Source organism: Leucopleurus acutus, assembly GCF_964270905.1.
Source record: "Leucopleurus acutus genome assembly, chromosome: 6".
Taxonomy (NCBI): Eukaryota; Metazoa; Chordata; class Mammalia; order Artiodactyla; family Delphinidae; genus Leucopleurus; species Leucopleurus acutus.
The window spans coordinates 87,853,013-87,871,927 of NC_139149.1; the positions used below are offsets into that span (position 1 = coordinate 87,853,013).

Sequence of the window (18,915 nt, forward strand, 5' to 3'; positions counted from 1 at the left end):
GCTTTGTATAAATTTCCTTTTGATTTATTGTAGACTGTAAACAACTCAGGACAGATTCTATTGTTTAGATTTAAGAAAAACACTAATCATGTCATATTTCTGCATCATATCCTTATTTATCCTTCAGTTTTAACTTTGGAAGTGGCTTTCTCTTTGTTTTCCTGATCTCAAGGCAGAATTCAGAACACTCAGAACAATGTGTGAGACAGGAGAACATTTTCAACGGGAAACAAAAGTTTAGTTCTAATCAATTCTCACTTATCTGTTCTATTTTTAAAAACTGAAGTGCTAGAAACCTAAATAATAATGATATGAATGATTTCTTTATTTAGAAAATCAACTGTCAATTACCTAATGAATATTCTTTTTAATCAGTGTTAATTGACAAACTTCCTGCACTTATAAACTCAGTGCTTGCATTAATGGGTTCATTTTCACTGTTCCTGATTTCCCTTTTATGTTTCAGTGGTCCTATTGGCTGTAATTCTGTATTGTTCCCTGAATTCCCTAGTCTGGAGCTAGATGGAGCTATGAGATCTTTTGTAAGTGTACACCGGGCCAGTGGCTCTTCTTCGGGTCTACTTGCGGCAATCAGTGCCTAACACCCATTTTTAAAGCCTCATGCCCCTTTATTCTTAGAGTGTGGAAGAAAAAGTCTGGACTTTTAAAACACTGTCATTAAAGTGGACAGATATTCCCACAGTTCTCTAGTTACCCAGTATTACTGAGCAGCTAAAACAACCAAACATAAAAACTCCCAAAAACAAAACAAAGAAAAACATGTATTTGTTTCAGATATCCCTACCTTTAGCAGTCAAAACCAGATTAAATGTTTTGTCATTAAAAATACATTCGTTTTCTTTCCCCAAAGAGTGTAATTCTCTGAGAAATCCACAAAATCCAGAAATGATAGGAAAAGGAATATACCGCATTTGTTTCAGGACTCACCTGCCAAATTTTATATGCGTACGTGGTTGATAGAGAGATGTAATTATATACATAATGTGTGTAACACAGGTATATGTAACTATATAAGAGTGTGGAAAATATTTCACCAAGAAGGATTAAAAGTTTTGCCTGAAAGGTGTTGGTTAGAATTTAGAGATCAGTGACTTGGGGAGTTTCTGTGGGTGTAGGGTGGTTTAGAAAGTCTCATCAGTGCATCTTGCCCATGTCTACAGGATGCTCTGGAGAAAAAAAAAACTACTACTACTCTTTTTCGTGTGGTTGCTTTGTTTTTACTCTCAGTTCTCTGTGGGGCCAGCTGTGTTGTTATCTGCACTTGTTATTCAGTGTGTTTAAGTCCTGAGGAATATGCCCAGACTACTGTCTCGCTGTTTAATATCTGTTAGGGCAGAAGTTGTTAAAGGTCATCCGCTTACTTGGAGAAACTAACTGTAATAAATTCTTCTGTGCGATTCTCTAATTGGATTAGCTTTAGCTCTGTGCTTTTCAGATATTGGGATAATTGTGTGGGTGATTTTCATTTACCTCATTTGGCAAATACTTGAACTCTGCACTATCTTTGTCTTGTTTTTTAAGTCACTCGTAGACTAATCTGAGTCTCTTACTGGGAATTGCATCTCCTTACACTTCATTCTCCCTCTATAGGCTGTCTCTATTTGCTTTTCAAATCTAGGGGAGTAAACAGTGTTTCAAACAGTTTCTAAAAGGCTGTAAGGGGTAGAGAGGTTTTTCTTCGTTTGGCTTTAATAAGCAGTAGGAGTACTTTGTCACTCTAGCTAGCTAGTTATTAGATAAATAACCAATAAATAGATATACTATAACAGTTATGATAAGATTATACATGAATCATAAAATTGATTAATAGATAAATGGAGCACTTGTGAAGAATTTTAGAAAAACAGTAAATTTAGAATAAATAAATTTTGGTGTTTAAAAAGAACCCTTGGTAGAAACTTCACCTCGAGAGAACATTACAGTACTAAAGATGAGTAGGAGGGAGACCTAACACAACATCTATATTTCCCAGATTGTAAAGGGCCTCCAGAATATATGGATGTATGGAGCGGGGTGAGACTTTTGGTTGTTACTCTTATTTAAATGAAGTATAATTAGCATACAATAAAAGACACAGATTTAAAGTAAACAGTTCAATGACTTTTACCAAATGCAATCACTTACATAACCACCACTTAAAGAATGTAGAACTTTTCCATCACTTCAGTAAATTGCCATGTGTGTCTTTCTGGTCAATTCCCCCCCACCCCCAAAGGCAACCACTGCTCTGATTTCCATCACTCTAACTTAGTTCTAGAACTTCATATCAACAGAATCACTCTGTGGGGCTTGGCTTCTGCCATTCCACATAATGTTTGTGAAACTCATCCCTGTAGCTGTGTGCATCAGTGGTTTACTCTATTTTTATAGCAGAATAATATTCCATTGTATGGATATACTACCGTATATTCATTCTTCTTAGCTCTTCTAGTTTTCGTGAAGTGATATCTTGTGGTGTTTTTAATTTGATCTTTTTATGATTTTAAAAGTTTATTTAATCTATGTGTTTTTAATAGTTTTACTGAGACATAACACACATCCCATAAATTTCACCCATTTAAAGTGTCATTCGGTAGTTTTTAGTATATTTACAGAGTTACGCAACCATCACCAAAAGTTAATTTTATGGGAGGATTCGTCACCTCAAAAAAGAACCTTGCGCCTGTGAGCGCTCACTCCCCATTTCCAATCTATGTATTTTAAAATGTGTTTTATAATTTTGTATGCTCTTTATCCAAGTCCTAGTAAATAGCTCTCTTGGCTTTGTCCACAATGAGCATGAAGATGACACATTTCCTTCCAGTTTCATCTTCTCAAAGTTGTTTTGCAGGGCGTCCTGTGAAAATATTCAGGTGGAGTGCTCTCGAACTTGAATGTGCCTTCACACCACCTAAGCATCTGTTAGAATGCAGGTTCTGATAGGTAGGTCTGAAGTAGGGCTGAGATTGTGCATTTCTGACCACTCCTCCCGTGACGTTTGTGCTGCAGGTCCATGGGGCCTCGCTGAGCTGCATGGGAAGAGATTTTGGCTGGATGTCTTGAGAGAGGGACAGTGAGAGAGAGGCTGTATTTGTGCTGTAACGTTTTTTATCTGGTGATTTATAGGCAGATGACCTTTTTATTCTCGGACTAGTTCTTAATCCATTTGGGGTGTTTTAAGTGTTCATCACATCCCTTTGTAAGTGTGTAAAAAGGGGATGGGCTTTAAGAATTTTAAAGGTAGGATTCAGAAGAAGGCCTTAAAAATCTTCTAGCACGTCATTAGTTTGTTGATAACTCACAAAGGACCCTGCTGAAGAAGGAATGAGAAAGAACTATACAGGAAGAGTGCTTTAGGGTCCCTGTTGGGACTAGTTGACTAAGAGCAGGATTTCTTGAAAGCTCTTTTTCAAAATTGAAAAACAGCTCTTGGGCCTTTCCTCAGTTTCTGGAATCACTCCTTTGCTGGCTTCTCCCAGAGCTTTTGGAGGACCTGGGGTGAAGAGGGAATTGTACCCAGAGTTGATGCCAGTTGAGAGATGTTGGCCTGGGCCTGTGGAAACAGAGCAGTATCCAACCCTGCCTCAGTGAATGGTTTATTAGTTGAGTGGTGAACAAGAGGACGGTGCTACGCTCTATAATTGCATCAAAAGCATTGTTTGCCTTAAATATTGTGTCTCGAAGTGCAACAAACACGGAGGTTACAGAACTTTGCAAATAGCCTCACGTCAGTCGATGTTTGGTAAGAGCTATGTATTGGTGCATCTAGTTTAAATGCAAATATTTTCTTAAAGTTGGTTATAAAGCACACTTTTCCTGAGCAAACCAATTTTTTTCCTATTGTTATCTATCATAACACATCTCCTACTGGAGATATGTTTGTATAGACAAAATGATTGCTGGGTTGAGTTAAAGGATTTTGATTTTCTACAAAATATATAGAAGTGGCAGTTACCTCCTACTACCCTTGGCCTTGGCCGACATGTAGACCTAACAGATAAAATGCAAGGAAACCTACACATCTTGATTTTTTAATTTGAGTTCTTTTAACAAGGTGTACCTCTGCCTCTACTCTGGGAGAAGTTACATTACGTTTACATGGATCCCTCTTTCCAGACACTTAGAATCTTGCTTCCTTGGAGTGGATTTTCATCAAGTCCGCTTCTTACTAAATTTTAAATTCTATTAAGGTATTAAATTTTACCAGGAAAGGCCACTGCCTTACATGGTCTGAAGTCTTGATTGAAAAGCTCTTAATTTGAAGATAGATGTTATATAAATGAAAGCACTCAGCTATAGAAATTTTGTATGGTGTGTTTATTTAAAGTGAAGTATATAATTCTGTCTGTCCACCAGTGAATATCATGAAAGGTGCCAGTATTTTACAAGGGCTCAATATACGACTTTCTGAAAAACACCAGTAATGTTTGCAAGTAGCAAGGGTCAGCAAATTAAGATTTATTTAGTAATGATAATAGCAGTACGTTTGCAAACATGAGAACTCTGTGTTTCTACTCAAGTCTAGCCAAATACCATGTGTCAGTTTGGAAACATCAGTTAGGTGCCCTACATCATTGTTTTGTTTATTTCAGAGAGAATAATTCTGGCGACAGCAATTTAACTATAACTGTGTTCTCAGAATTGAGTAACTTCCTCAGACTGAACATATTAAATTAGTTTCAAATTTCCTGCCAAAATTTATAGACAGATTGTAAATGAAAAGGCTGCCTCTGCTCTTCATTATCACTATATATTATCGTTTTTTAAATAAAAATGTTATTTACTTGCACCTGCTGTCAGGTATTAAACTACCGAGGCATCCATCAACAGTTCTGTTGGTGCTGTAAAGAAAAAACTCATGTAACAGCACACCTGGCTTCAGTGTTGCAGCAAAGAGTTAGTGTTACAAGGTGACTTTGATATGTCAGAAAAGCTAATTATGTCCCATCAAAGGACTGAAGAAATTGCATTTTTTAATGAAAAGTATTTTATAGGAGGTGACAATGATCTTAGGCAAAGCACTAAAACTAGGCGTGTAATTATATAAATTCTTTAAATTCTTATTAGACTTTGCTAATTGACACGTAACTGTCCTATATTGTAGAATAAAATTGGTTAAACATAAAAACCCGAACAGTGGTTTTGGACCATAGAGGTACAGTCTGATCTAAAATTGAGTCTCTCTGTTTTTCTAAGTAGAGTCTCAGTTTTTCCCTGACACTTATTTATAGTCATGTGTGTGTTTATTTTATGTTAAAATAAGGGAATAGCAGATTTTTATAAGAATAAACAGTCAACAAAATGAAAAGGCAACCTACAGAATGGGGGAAAATATTGGCAAACCATCTATCTGGTAGGGTTTGATATCCAAAATACATAAGGAAAGGAATCCATACAACTCAATAGCTAAAAAAAAAAAAAAAAAAAAAATTCGCAAAGGACCTGAATAGATATTTTTCAAAGAAGACATACAAATGGTCAATAGGTACATGAAAAGATGCTCAATATCACTAACCATCAGGGAAATGTAAATCTAAACCACAAAAAGATACTACCTCGCAGCCGTTAGAATGGCTGTTATCAAAAAGACAAGTGTTAGAGAGGTTGTAGAGAAAGGGGAACCCTTGTGCATTTTTGGTGGGAATGTAATTTGGTACAGTCATTATGGAAAACAGAATGGAGGTTCCTCAAGTATAAAAGATAGAGCTACCATAGGGTCCAGTGGCCCCACTTCTGAGTATTTATCCAAAGGGAATGAAACCAGTATCTCAGAGACATCTGTAGTCCCTTGTTCTCGGCAGCATTTTCATAGTAGCCAAGATATGGAACCAACCTAAGTATCCATTGACTGATGAATAAAGAAAACATGGTGTGTGTGTGTGTATATATATATATATATATATGTGTGTGTGTGTGTGTGTGTATGTATGCGTTTGTATATATGTATATGTGTGTGTGTGTGTACTTTAGACACAGGGGAATATTACTCAGCCACAAAAAAGACGGAGATCCTGCCACTTGCAACAAGGTGGATGAACCTGGAGCATTATGTTAAGTGAAGTAAGCCAGACATAGGCAGATATTGCATGATCTCACATGTGAAATATAAAAGAGTCGAACTTGCAGAAGCAGAATGTAGAATGATGGTTGCCAGGGTCTACAGGTTGGGATATGGGGAGATATTGGTTCAAGGGTACAAAGTTTCAGTTATAAGATGAATAAGTTCTGGGGGTCCAGTGCATGCTTGGTGATTACAGTTAAAAATAGTGTATTGTATCCTGGAAATCTGCCAAGAGAGTAGAGCTTATATATTCTCAAAAAGGTAACTATGTGAGGTGAGGTGACAGTTGAGTTAATGAGCTCAATTGTGGTCATTGTTTCACAGTCTATAAGGGTATCAAATCATCACATGTACACCTTAAATATATACAATTTTTATTTGTCAATTATATCTCAGTGAGATGGAATAAAAAGCATAAAGTATTAATAACATATATATGTTTCTTAAAATAAAAATGTTTCTAGCTAAGGGTAATAAATAGCCTAAGTATCTTTTCACTTTTGATATGTATATGACATATGTATATGTGTTTCCCATTCACTGATAACACACGCACACACATATATATACGAATTTAATTTTTATTTCTCTTGAAGAGCCACTTCAAGGGTGATTGTGAAGTGAGTCCTGCTCTACTGTATATCAGGATTAAGAGCAGAACTTTTTATTGCTAGCTTTGACAGAATGTATGTGATTATTAGTGATGTCTTTTTTTAGAAAATTGTAAATTATAGGAATGCTGTGCAGGAAGAAGGAAATGAAGCATACAGCAGTTATTTAGGTTTACAAGATTGACAATGATTTTTCTTTTTTTCTTTACGGAAGGTTCAGTACTTAAAGCAGAAAGCTGTAATTGTTGGTTGCTTTAGATGCCCTTAGCTATTTGGGATGTGAAAAGATGTATGCTATAAATGTTTTACTCCTGTAATTGTCATCACTTCAGAATGGTTCGATTATAGGTGTTTTGTAGGAAGGGTGCATGAAGGGTTGATCTCTGGCAGTATTCTATAATGGTGACCACTGGGTTTTTTTTAATTGCAAATGTGAAAGAAATTAACTCATTTTTGTTACTAGATGGTTCTTGTAACCATCATGTTACATCTTGTAACCATTATGGTTCTTGAAGCTCCCTGTTTCTACGTCTCAGACAGTAGTTCAAGCAGGGACTGTGACACGGCGACCAACAAAGAGTAGTTGTTTTAAGTACTTGGGGTGGGAGAACTTCTCAGGACACGCTTCAGCTGTTTGGATTTATGATTCTGAAATCATAAAATGAGACTTGAAGGTATGAACTAAGCCATATCAGAGAGCTCATATATGTGAGTGTGGGTAACCAGGGTATGGTGTTTATCCTCATCCCAACTCATGTTCTGTAACACTGGCCAAATCACCTCCCTCTCTGGGTATCTTGTAATGTCATGGTCAGCTCTAAAGTTGCTAAGATTCTGCAGCAATGTGACACTTATGGAGGAAACCAATGTAAAAATAGATAATTTATAGGAATCTAGGCCAGAGTATTATCTTGGGAACCAAATGCCTTAATGGGTTGTAGGTAGTGTAAGATTCTAAAATAACTCTTGATTGCTCACATGCTATGTCCTTTGTAAAGCTCTTAAAGATTCTCTCTTATCAGCATTACAAGTCTGGGGAATTGAATATTTGGTTGGAGGTGGTTTGGCTTGTATACTTACTGGTGGCTAATCAGTTTTTGTACATACAGCTCATAACTTGATTCTGAAATTAGGTTTGCAGAGCCTGGATTTCACTGGGCATATTCTGTTTGCCAGTGCTGGATTGGCCGACAAAAGCCAGGTTCCAGACTGTAGTCAGATAGAAATGGAATCTAACCGATCATTAGTAGAATTTCAGTGGGAAGGAAAGGCGAGGTTCTTTGCACTTTGTTTTACTAAGTGTGAAATAGCGAAGCATCTTTTTATATTGATCAGGCATGATGTGACTGTTCTGAAGGGTTCATTTCTTTGATGTACCTGGATTGTGCTTCTCAAAAGGAATAGATTGGATCCCTGATTTTCTTTTCCAGACTGCCAACTTCCGATATGTGGAAAATTGCTCTATAAAATGACTCCCTTTCTAAAAGATACTTCTCACTGTTTTCAAAGGGGCTGTCAAAGCCCAAGAAAAGAAAAGCTTTGCTCTCGATGTTCTTTGAGAAAGGTTGGAGGAGTTGTTTGGGCTTTAACATCATTTAGCTTCTTGGAGTTATCAGCTGTTCTCCATCTCTGTCTTTGGCTGGGTGCCTGCAAGTTCCATATACATAGTGGTTTTGGAATACAGCAGAGTATGCAAAAGGCTTGTTATCTCCTAGAAACGTACAGCTGATGTGGGGCTGCACACAAATGACTTTCCCATGGACAGGATATCTGGTCTGACTACTTAAAAAAATTGCATAATCCGGGCTTCCCTGGTGGCGCAGTGCTTGAGAGTCCGCCTGCCGATGCAGGGGACACGGGTTCGTGCCCCGGTCCGGGAAGATCCCACATGCCGCGGAGCGGCTGGGCCCGTGAGCCATGGCCGCTGAGCCTGCGCGTCCGGAGCCTGTGCTCCGCAACGGGAGAGGCCACAACGGTGAGAGGCCTGCGTACCGCAAAAAAAAAAAAAAAAAAAAAAAAAAAAAAAAAGAAAAAAAAATTGCATAATCCTATAGGGAGCCCTAGCTAACTAATGCAATAATTATGTAGGATAGGAGCCAACATCCTGCAATTATGTTAGAACAAACGTGCTGCAATGTTTCTGTTTGTGTATGTCTCTTGGTATCCTGAATTAATATTTTATCATATTTCATTAAGAAAAAAATAAGCCGGAGAAGTATTGGAAGCAAAATCATTGGAATTACCTGTTGTGTCAGGTTAGGAAATTTCTATGAAATTTCTTCCATCTTGACAAAATAATCTCACACCACTGAAAACAATTCATGTTTCCCTCATATATAAGTAGAGGCAAATATTTTCTTGAGGTCTGCTTTAGAAAAACTTGACCCTATCAGATGTTATCTTTAGCTACTTAATTTTTTCTTTTTCTTTTTTTAATCTGTGTCTGTAAAATATCATTTTTGAATGCATAAAGTAGGTTTTTCTTTTCTTTTTTTGGTTGAATGCAGAGTAGATTAACAGCTCAAAATCTATAAATTGGCAAACCTTGATTGGCAGTTATTTCTTCAGCAAAATGCTATTTATTTTGTGTATAACTTATACATTGATAATGTAACGTAACATGGAATTTTGCTTAATAAAATTCAAAAACAACTATAAAGATTTAAGCTTTTTTTTTCTTTCTTTTAGTTATGAGTGACTCAACATTGTCATTTTCAGTGGCTGGGGAAATGAGTTATTTTAACTCGTATATCTCAATCTGAAAAATAGCATCTCTTGGATTTGGTGGATGGTCCCCAACAGTGACATGCTGATGCTAACGGGGCTTCTTTCAAAGGTAAATTGCTGGTAGATACCAGGCCAGGCTAATGGAAGAAGATCTGAGGCCCTGTGCATGGTTGACACAGGAGCCTAGTCTGGGGTAGTGGTAGAGGGTTGGAGTGTTCAGAGAGAGCATGAGTTTGTAATCAGGAGCCCAGAGTACCTATCCCATGGGTGGACATCAGTTATTAGCTAGGCATCAGTCTTCCTCTCCCAGAGTGATGAAGGGGTGCTTTTGCACTGTCTTAAATCTTGAGTGTGGTAGGAGGGGCAAAGCTAGACCCAGGTACCAAGAATTGGTTTTATACTATGGTTGTCATTCTTTAGAGGGTCTGGTAGATAGCGGACAGCCTCGATTGAAGCATGTCTGAGACACATTCTGCTATCAGGCAGCAAAAACACCTTCTTAGATGTACTTGGATATACATGCATGCTTCCTTTTTACTTTAGCAAGTGATGGAGCAAGGTCTCAGCTGCCCTGAAGCATGAAGCTGTGAACTAACTTTCACTGCCTTTGGAATACAATGGCTGGGGTTGATTTTAATTTCAAAACTTTGCATATTCAAGAAAAGCAGTTTGTGAATTCCACATGTTTAAAAATCTGTACCATTCCTCTGTTTTCTGGAAAGGAGAATCCACTGAGAAATCTTTGTTACCAGCAGATACTTTCTTCCCATTGTATGCAGTCATTATCATTAAATTTAGGGCTAAATTGTTCTAAATATTTCTTCTAGATTACATCTTGCATGAGGACAACAGACTGATAATCCTTTTATAATCCTTCTAAAATTTAGCATAATATCGGGTATTCTAGAAATATCAATGGTCACTTTACCACTGGATTGATTTGTTTTTTGGCAAATGGCTGATTTTACAAAAAATTTATCTGTAGATTGTCTATTTTATTCACCTTTCTTCCTTCATTCCTCATAAAGGATTGCTTAATGTGTTGGCAGTCAGACTCCTTGATAAAACGTACACATTGAGGGCTACGGATTGATTCTGTGGCCTACAGACTAGGGGTGCTGCTGCAGGATCTTTCAACATTATGACTTAGGTTTAGAATCTTGCTACTCAAAAGTGTGGGTTGTGGATAGCATAGCATCATCTGCAAGCTTATTAGAACTTCAAAATCATGCCCTTCCTCCCAGTCACTGACTTAGAATACTTTTGAGGAAGGTCAGATGATTGTGAATCTCCAAAAATTAAAAACTGCTACAATGGAACCTCAGAGAGCTAATAACCTTCAGTACCGTAAAACACCATTCAGGATGAGCTAGGGAGTCCTGGTAGAATTTGGGGGATTATTCCAACCCTATTCTTTGTATGCCTTTAAAGGGAACAATGGACTAGACTTTTCTATGAACAGAAATGAGCTTCTGTTACTCTTGTAAAGACACCTTGTAGTCTACGTCTAGAAAGCACTTCCTAATTTTCTTCAATCCATTTGGAGTATCACGTGAATAAGAATTTACATTTTTTCTCTGAATAAAACTGGAACTTTATTCAGATCTGTGCTTCTCCCACTTAGAGGTTGTCTGTTAGAAAGGATATAGAGATTGCAGACCAAGCCTGTTGAACCTGATTACTGTAGAGAATATATTAGTGTTTAGTTAGTTGCATATGTGTGTTTGATTTCAAAGTTGGACTGTGAAAGCCTTGAAGATTCAGGGGCTTTCGTTTTATTGGGTTGGCCAAAAGTTCTTTCACGTTTTTCCGTAACATCTTAAAACCCAACGTATCTCAAGTGGAGGCTAGCATACCCTGTAATTGTTCAAGAAATGTTTGTGGACCAAATGCTGAATGAGCTACGTTCTGCTCCTCTGAACTATTTGCTATGTGTGGCAACAGCTTCTCAGCGTCGTGGTCATCCCCAGAACAGATTCATTTTTCCCACGTTTCATTTTCCAAGTGATGTTACAGAGCACTTGAACACCTGCAAAGAAGAGCTGAATCACAAACTTAGTTTTCCAGTGTTCTTCTGTCCACAATTTTGTGGCTCAAAATAATCCTTCAAACTATTTGAAAGCCTTCAATTTTGTTTACAAAACCTACAAAGCATTCACCAAGATGAGCCAGCGGTCAAAGATAAGAGTCATCTAATGAGTTTTGTCTGGGTGAATTGGTTACATCTTCACATAGGGATTTGGGAGACAAGACTTATCCTTGTGCTTTTCCATAAACCAGAGTCAGAAATTAAGTTGTGTGTTTTCAGCCTGCTTTTATGAACTCCCATCATAAGTCATGCCATTGTAACGTAAGCATTTTGACCCTCATCAAGAGATCTGTCACCATTGCTTTAGTACCAGTGTCTCCAGTAAAGATTAGATATGCTCTGAGATCTCTCTTGGTGAATTCCTGGGTGTTGCCTGCCAATGTTTTGAGTCTTGATGTTTTATGAATTATGCTTCAGTCTGTGGATTTCTATCACACTTGACAGTTCTGACTAATAGTCCTTAGGCTGAAGGCTAGTTTTTAACAAAGGAAAATACTTGATATTATTAAGCAGGACCTGCTTAAGTTTGCTTTCGGATGAAGAATATAGAAATTAAACATATTTGAGGTTGGTGTCTAGGCAGCATATGAAATCATACAAACAAATATAATCAGTAACATCTCTTCAGCGCCAAGCAAGTCCCATGAAAACCATTTGGTTCATTTTGGGCTGGCTGGAACTGCTGAAGAATAAAAATGTTTTCTGTGGACTAAAAATGATCTAGAGATGAGGACACTTGGGGATTCTTGTCCTTTGAGGGATTGTCAGACAGTTGGTCTGTTTAACATCAGGGTGTCATACAAAGGCAATTTTTTTTTGAGATGGGGCTTTAGCCTAATGACTGTGACTGCCTAACAGTCACTCCTGGTGTCTGACAGGCAGTCGCAGCATTTTCAAAGGCCTGCAGGGCATGTATCATTACCCTGAACATTTTATACAGCGAGCCCATCGAGGCATTATTTTTTTTAAAATCAGTTTTCAGTGCCATCTGTTCAAAGCTAGGTAAACTGGATCCCTTTGGTTCCTTTGTTTTTTGTTTAGGGAACGTTATCTGTTCAATAGAGATGAACAGTAATTGGATTACATTACTGTAATTCATTTATTAAGAGAGCATTAGAATCCACAGTAGTATGTTTCCATCTTAGAATGCACAAATTACCAATTAAACACAATCTTCTGTTCTAAAACAATGTGATTATTTTTATGTAAGCCTGTTTTGGAAGCTGAGTCACTTGTCGCCTACATATATCTTTGTTTAAAAAGCATTAGTGGAATATTCCTAAAGCAGAGGCCATTGCTTGTTCATGTGTCATTTACAAGGGTAGCTGTTCATCCAGGCAAAGCCTGGCCACATTTGGGATATCCCTCCTGCATGTTGGCTAGTTACAACAAGTTTTAAAGGCAAAACTCTCAAGAAATTATACCACTTTAAAAATAAAATAAATTTATTTGAGAATGGTGGTAAACGACTCTGTACATAAAAAGAAGGCCAAACTACTATAAATGAGAAAGCTGTTTTCTCTGATTTAGCAGTATTGATTCAGCACTATTCTGTACCTGTCTCATTTCATTCCCTTTGGGGGTTTTAGCAAAATTTAAAATCACATCCCTGCCCTCAAGCAGAATACAGTGTAACTGTAGACATAACGTGAATACACACGAAAAGCTAAATAGCAACACTGGGCAGCTCTGCAAGAGGCGTGAGACAAGACAGCATATATTTCAGAACCAAAAGTTACACAGGCTTTGGGTGTCCTGAGTTTATAACCAAGAGCTCATTGTGCAGTTGAATAGGCAGAAAAGTCTTCAGAGAAGTGGTGGCATTTGAGCTGATCTTGAGGAGTACACAGGGGCGTTCAGCTAGGAGGGAGTGTGCAAGAAGGGCAGAGAGGTGCATGGCATGGGTACCGGAGTGTTGAGTAGCAGGAGAGTCATGAGGAGGCTGAGATCAAAATGGCGGATGCAGCATGTTAGACAGGAGGGAGCACTGATTTCGTAGGAGGATAGAAAGCTAGAAGGGTTGAAAAGATTCCATGCTTTCCTAGACATCTGTGTGGGTATATCCACTAAACATTGGTGGGTGTGCATTGGTGTATTCATCAACAGTATGGCCGAGGTTGAGGATGCCAGGCTTGACGTCTTCGCTGCAGAGTGGACTGGGTGGTGATGCGGAGTTAGAAGTGCAGTGGACTGGGATGTCCTTGGAGAAGAGAAGTTAACAGTCAGAGGGCAGACAAAGCACAGGGAAGAGTACTGTGTCTCACAGCCAAAGGAAAAGACAAGGCCTTGAAGTCGGTTTCAGAGGGGGACATGGGTGTGTTAGAAGGTATGAAAGGCCCAAGACGATCAGGTCTAAGAAAAGTCTTTTGGTCATGATGACAGAAACCTTTTGAGAATCCAGTAAAATACTAAGAAGCAAGCAATCTATTTAGTAGGCCTAGGAGAGAATAGCTAGCTATTTTATAACTATCTGGTGGATTCTGTGAAGAATTAGAGATGGTGCTTTTAATAGGTTGTTTATCTCCCAGATAAGCAGAGGCAGAGGAGAGGTACGTTATATGCAAACGAAAGGGTAAGATAAGTAGATATGAAATCACTCAACTCTCAGGCTTCAGTGCTTCAGGAATCTGATGACATTCCAACATTTTAGGGAAACCCCAAGTCAGCCCCGCTTCTCTTTCATTTTGCCTCCCAGCCACTTGAGGTTTGGTTTCCAGACACTTAACCTCTTCAGGGCCATTTCAGGCCATAAGTGAGCACACCAAATGGGTTGCTCCACATCCCTTACACCTATAAAGATCATTTCTGCTCCTTTATCATTTCAGTTCTTACATGGTTAAGAATTAGACATATCATGAATGCTGTATGGCAAATGGCCTTCCTACCGTATATGGCCTTTCTACCATATATAAAGGGATGCCCATGTTTGCCAACTTCCTCAGTGGGTGGTACCAACTACATAACTCGCTGAGTGCAAGATGAGAATGGCAAACACATTGTTCAAAACTTAGTAAGAAATTAAGAAATTCAGGACAGCAACAAACCAAGTATTAAACCAAGAAAGCTTGTGGCTCTTTGACTGCAGGTGTTTGCGTAGGCATGAAGCCAGCCCTAAGGTGACTGTTCAAGGCCAGCAAGATGGCAGCAACCATTCTCTCATCTGAAGAAAAAATATGATACCAAGTAGCATTAAGAACATTTGAACAAAAAAGTGAATATTGTAACTAAAGTTTATTCATGCTGTTGTATTTGGCTAGACTTATCTCTGATCATCATTCAGGGTGTCAAAATAGTTACTCTAGTTTTTTCCATCTGGTCTTCCATTGATCCCACAAAATAAGGATGGTGAAGAGAAAATTGAAGGTGTTAGGACTTTTTCAGAATAACCTATCTGCAAGTCTCCAGTGAACTGATTTTCTAATAACCACGCTCCTAAATGGGAAGTATTCTAATCAGTTACCCAGAACTGCTGATTCTAAAACCATCTGAATTATGTGGTGATTTGTTTCTTCCTATAGAAAGGTGTGAAGAGTTTTTTGTTTTCTTTCAGTAGCTTCATTTTACTTTTGGAATGTATTCTCTGGGGTTGTTTTATTGCAGCTGAATGCTTTGCTTTTCCATGTGCTGGTGGGTAGCACTCACCACAGTTCCAATCCATGTGGCTCCCACCTGGCGGTATAGGTGCCACATCAATGACTCAGTGGCACAAGTATGTGTAGGAAGGTATGCTTTGGTTCTGGATTACATATGTAATAGTCATTTCTCAAATATTTATTGAATAATGTGGAAGTTTTGATTTGTTTTTTATCAGTGTCTTTTCAGCAGATGATGATAGAGCATAGAATACAGCATGGTGGTATGGAAACTCTTTGTGCTTTGCTGAGAGTAAGAGAAATTATTTTCAGTCACTAGTCAAGAAGTTTCATTTGCCTCCATAACCAGCAGTAGGGATAGCTCGGTTGATGAAATAGAAGCTTTTGGCCAAAATGTGTGTACATTAGACATACATTAAATTCATTGGGTAATTATTTAAAGGATGACTATGTTAATGGATTTTCCATGTTTTGGGTGCTGTCATTGATTTCTCCCCCCCGCCCACCATTTTCTTTGTCTGAAGATTTTGTGATAAATGAAATTAGCGGAAGAGAAGCCAGGAGACGTTCTCCACTGAGACTGTCACAAAATGACAACTGAGATAGACACGTGGCCTAAGGACTGACAGCTACAGTGAGGCAGGATGTCCCTGATTGCCCCGTCTCCCATCCCGTCCTCCCTAGTTCATTTTTATGAAGTGATAGCACGTTTTACTGCAGCTACTACAGCATCTTTGCTGTCTGGAGGATTAGAATGTTTGATGCGGATGTTGTTTTGGATCTCAAACAACTGTGACATTGATCCTTTTCAACGGGCAAGAGATATTATCTCTTGCCACCATCCACTGCCCCCGCTAGGATAGGCTAGGAATCTGTATCTAATTACCTGTGCAGCTAATTACCTCTGCCATGCTAAGCAGCGGCAGTAATCTCATTTCCCTTTCAAGTCCACTTTATGGCATCAAACTATATTATGTTCCTTTTTTAATGACTCCTGGCAAAAGTACAGCACCACCACCCAGGACTTGACAGGGAATCTGCCTGCCCAGGACACAGCTGCACCTTGTATGTTTTCTGTTGATTCCTTTTGGTTTGTTTATTTTTTGTTTGTTTTTTTTACAGTGTGCTTATTGAATACATATATACCTGAATTATCTCCCCTTAGCTGCATTTGTTTGGTTAGCGTTACAATACTGTGGCAAGACACCATATCAGTAGTAATCGATCTGATTAGCATGGAGCTGATATGAACACAGATTGTATCGATGTTTAATAGTGCAGGCATCCAGGTGCTGCAGATGTTATAGATGTTTTTGTATGCTGCGTGCAAGGTCTCTGTAATGAAGACAGCAACCACAGCAGATTTTAGAGCTCGATGATTTATTTTCTGCCAAGTGCCACAGTGGGTCTTGCATAGTATATGGCACTCCTGTGCTGGATCCGCACAAAATGTTTTAATCAGTGTTCAAAATAACACAAATATTTTCCCTGGACAGTTTCTAATCTTGCTTTATTAAGAGATGCTTGCCACACTGCAGTAAAAAGCTTACTGCCGTCTCATTGAAAACCGGCCACATTTTTCTCTGAGCCATGCCCTCAGGTTACTTTATTATTCTAATGCGTCCCATTTTTTTAGAAAGACCTGCCGGAGTTTAGTGCAGCACAACCTCTTTGCATTCGCACCACATAATCAAGCTTAAAGTTTAGCTCCTCGTACCTGTTTTCACTTCGATTAATTTTTTTGCTAAGGATCGCTTATTGATCTGGGTTCTGTGAGTGAAAGAAGAATCAGCTGGCTGCCGTTTGGGAGTTGGCGCTTGGCAGTCTACAGGGACAGAAGGGAGTCCCTGCCAAGGACCATTGTGTAGATTGATGAGCCTTTTGCTGGGGATGCAGTGGAGAGAGGACATTCCTAGAAAAGACCTTGCTTTGAGCTCGCTCTTAATCCTGGTATCTGCACACTGCTACAGACTCCATCTGTAAAGCCAACAGAAGTGGAGGGCAGGAGGTTGCTTTTATTTATTTTTTGAGAAAACACTTGGAGTTTAGAGGTTTTCTCATTTCATATTTATATAATTTTGTGGAGTTCTAAATATTCTATTAAGATCATAATGTGTAGCAATAGAAAATTAGAAAGTAGAAGTAGAAGATCATAAACAAGTTCCTGAGACTCGTCATCATCTGTGTGTGTGCGTATGTATGCAAGCATATACACATATATATTATATTAATATATATATACACATACATAGGCAATTCATACATACCCCTCCCCCCACAAAACTGTCTGCATACATACGTGCATTTGTGTGTCCTGTATTGATTTATGTCTAGCCTGGCATGAATGGGTCTTTCTGTCTCTCCTCCTTCCCTTTCCCATCTCCTTGGCTCCCACTGTTCCTTTCTACGTAGAACCTAGTACCAGAGCCAAACACAATGACTTATTTCTAAATTTCACTGTTCTTCATGCTCTGGGCCCCCCAATATGTTGTTTTATTTTCCTTGGAATGTTTCCTCCACTCTTGTCATCACCATACCTGAGAGCTACCATTTGCCAGCCAATACTCAGCTCCCAGTCTCTCCCTTTGGACAGTTTTTCTGAATTTGCCCATCCTCCAGCCTTCAGTATTTAACGGTGCCTTCCTCTGAGCACTCTTAGAACCTTGTATGTGGCTTCTAGTCCCATTCTTGTGACCCTGTGTTTATATGTCCATGCTTTTCTGCCTTGGAATGAGGACTCCTTGAAGGCAGTAATTAATAATTATGCATAACTGTGTGCATGGCAACTAGTGGAATGCTTAGCATTTATTCTTTATTAACACACGTATTGAGTGTCTCTTGAAGCTTACATTCTGCTGAGAGAGAAACAATGAAATGCCATTATAGAACAGGTGGTGAGAAATAGGGAGGGCTGAGAGGGGACAGAGTGAGGAGGGAAATACTATCCAATATGGGGTGAAGAGGAAGGCCTCCCTGAGAAGGTGCAGTCAGGGTGGAGAGAGCAATGAGTGCAAAGGCCCTGAGACTGGAGAATGCTTGGTCTCTTGCAGCAGTAGCAAGGGAATATCTGTGGCTGGAGGTGACTGTGAAGGGGAGGGTGGGAGCAGCTGAGGTCGGTTGAGTGCAGTGGGAGGGGGAGGATCTTTCAGAGCATTGTGGGTCACAGTAAGGGCTTTGGCTTTTTTTTTTTTTTTTTTTTTGCGGTACGCGGGCCTCTCACTGTTGTGGCCTCTCCCGTTGCGGAGCACAGGCTCCGGACGCGCAGGCTCAGCGGCCATGGCTCACGGGCCCAGCCGCTCCGCGGCATGTGGGATCTTCCCGGACCGGGGCACAAACCCGTGTTCTCTGCATCGGCAGGCGGACTCTCAACCACTGCGCCACCAGGGAAGCCCCAGGGCTTTGGCTTTTATTTGGAGTAAATTGGGGACGCATTAGATTAGATGAGAGGGTTTTGAGCAGGGACGTGAAATCATCTGACATATCACGGCAGGTGATATGGGCATGATAGGTAGGATTGTTCTGGCTGCTGCCCTGAGAATTGATGATGGAGGAAGAGTAGTGATGAGGCAAGAATCAAGGCGGGTGATGTCCGTGGCTCGGGCCAAGATGATACCAATTGAGGTGAAGAGACGTGGGCTGATTCTGGGTATAGTTTGTTGATAGCCTCAGTAGGATTGAATGATGGATTAGATGTGGGGAAATGAGAAAGAGAAGAAACAAAGGCAATTTGAAGAGTTTATCTGCAGCTACAAGAAATGAGTCTCCATTTATTGAGATGAGGAAGACTGGTGAGGAGGTCTGGGTTGGGGGAAGGGAGAATCAAGTCCTTACTGT

At 39.3% G+C, this 18,915-nt stretch overlaps 1 protein-coding gene across 3 annotated transcripts in view; it reads left to right on the forward strand.

Moving 5' to 3' along the window:
- The window catches only part of PARD3B (par-3 family cell polarity regulator beta), a 1,046,263-nt gene that overhangs the window by 300,199 nt on the left and 727,149 nt on the right, over positions 1 to 18,915 (forward strand). The window lies entirely within an intron of this gene.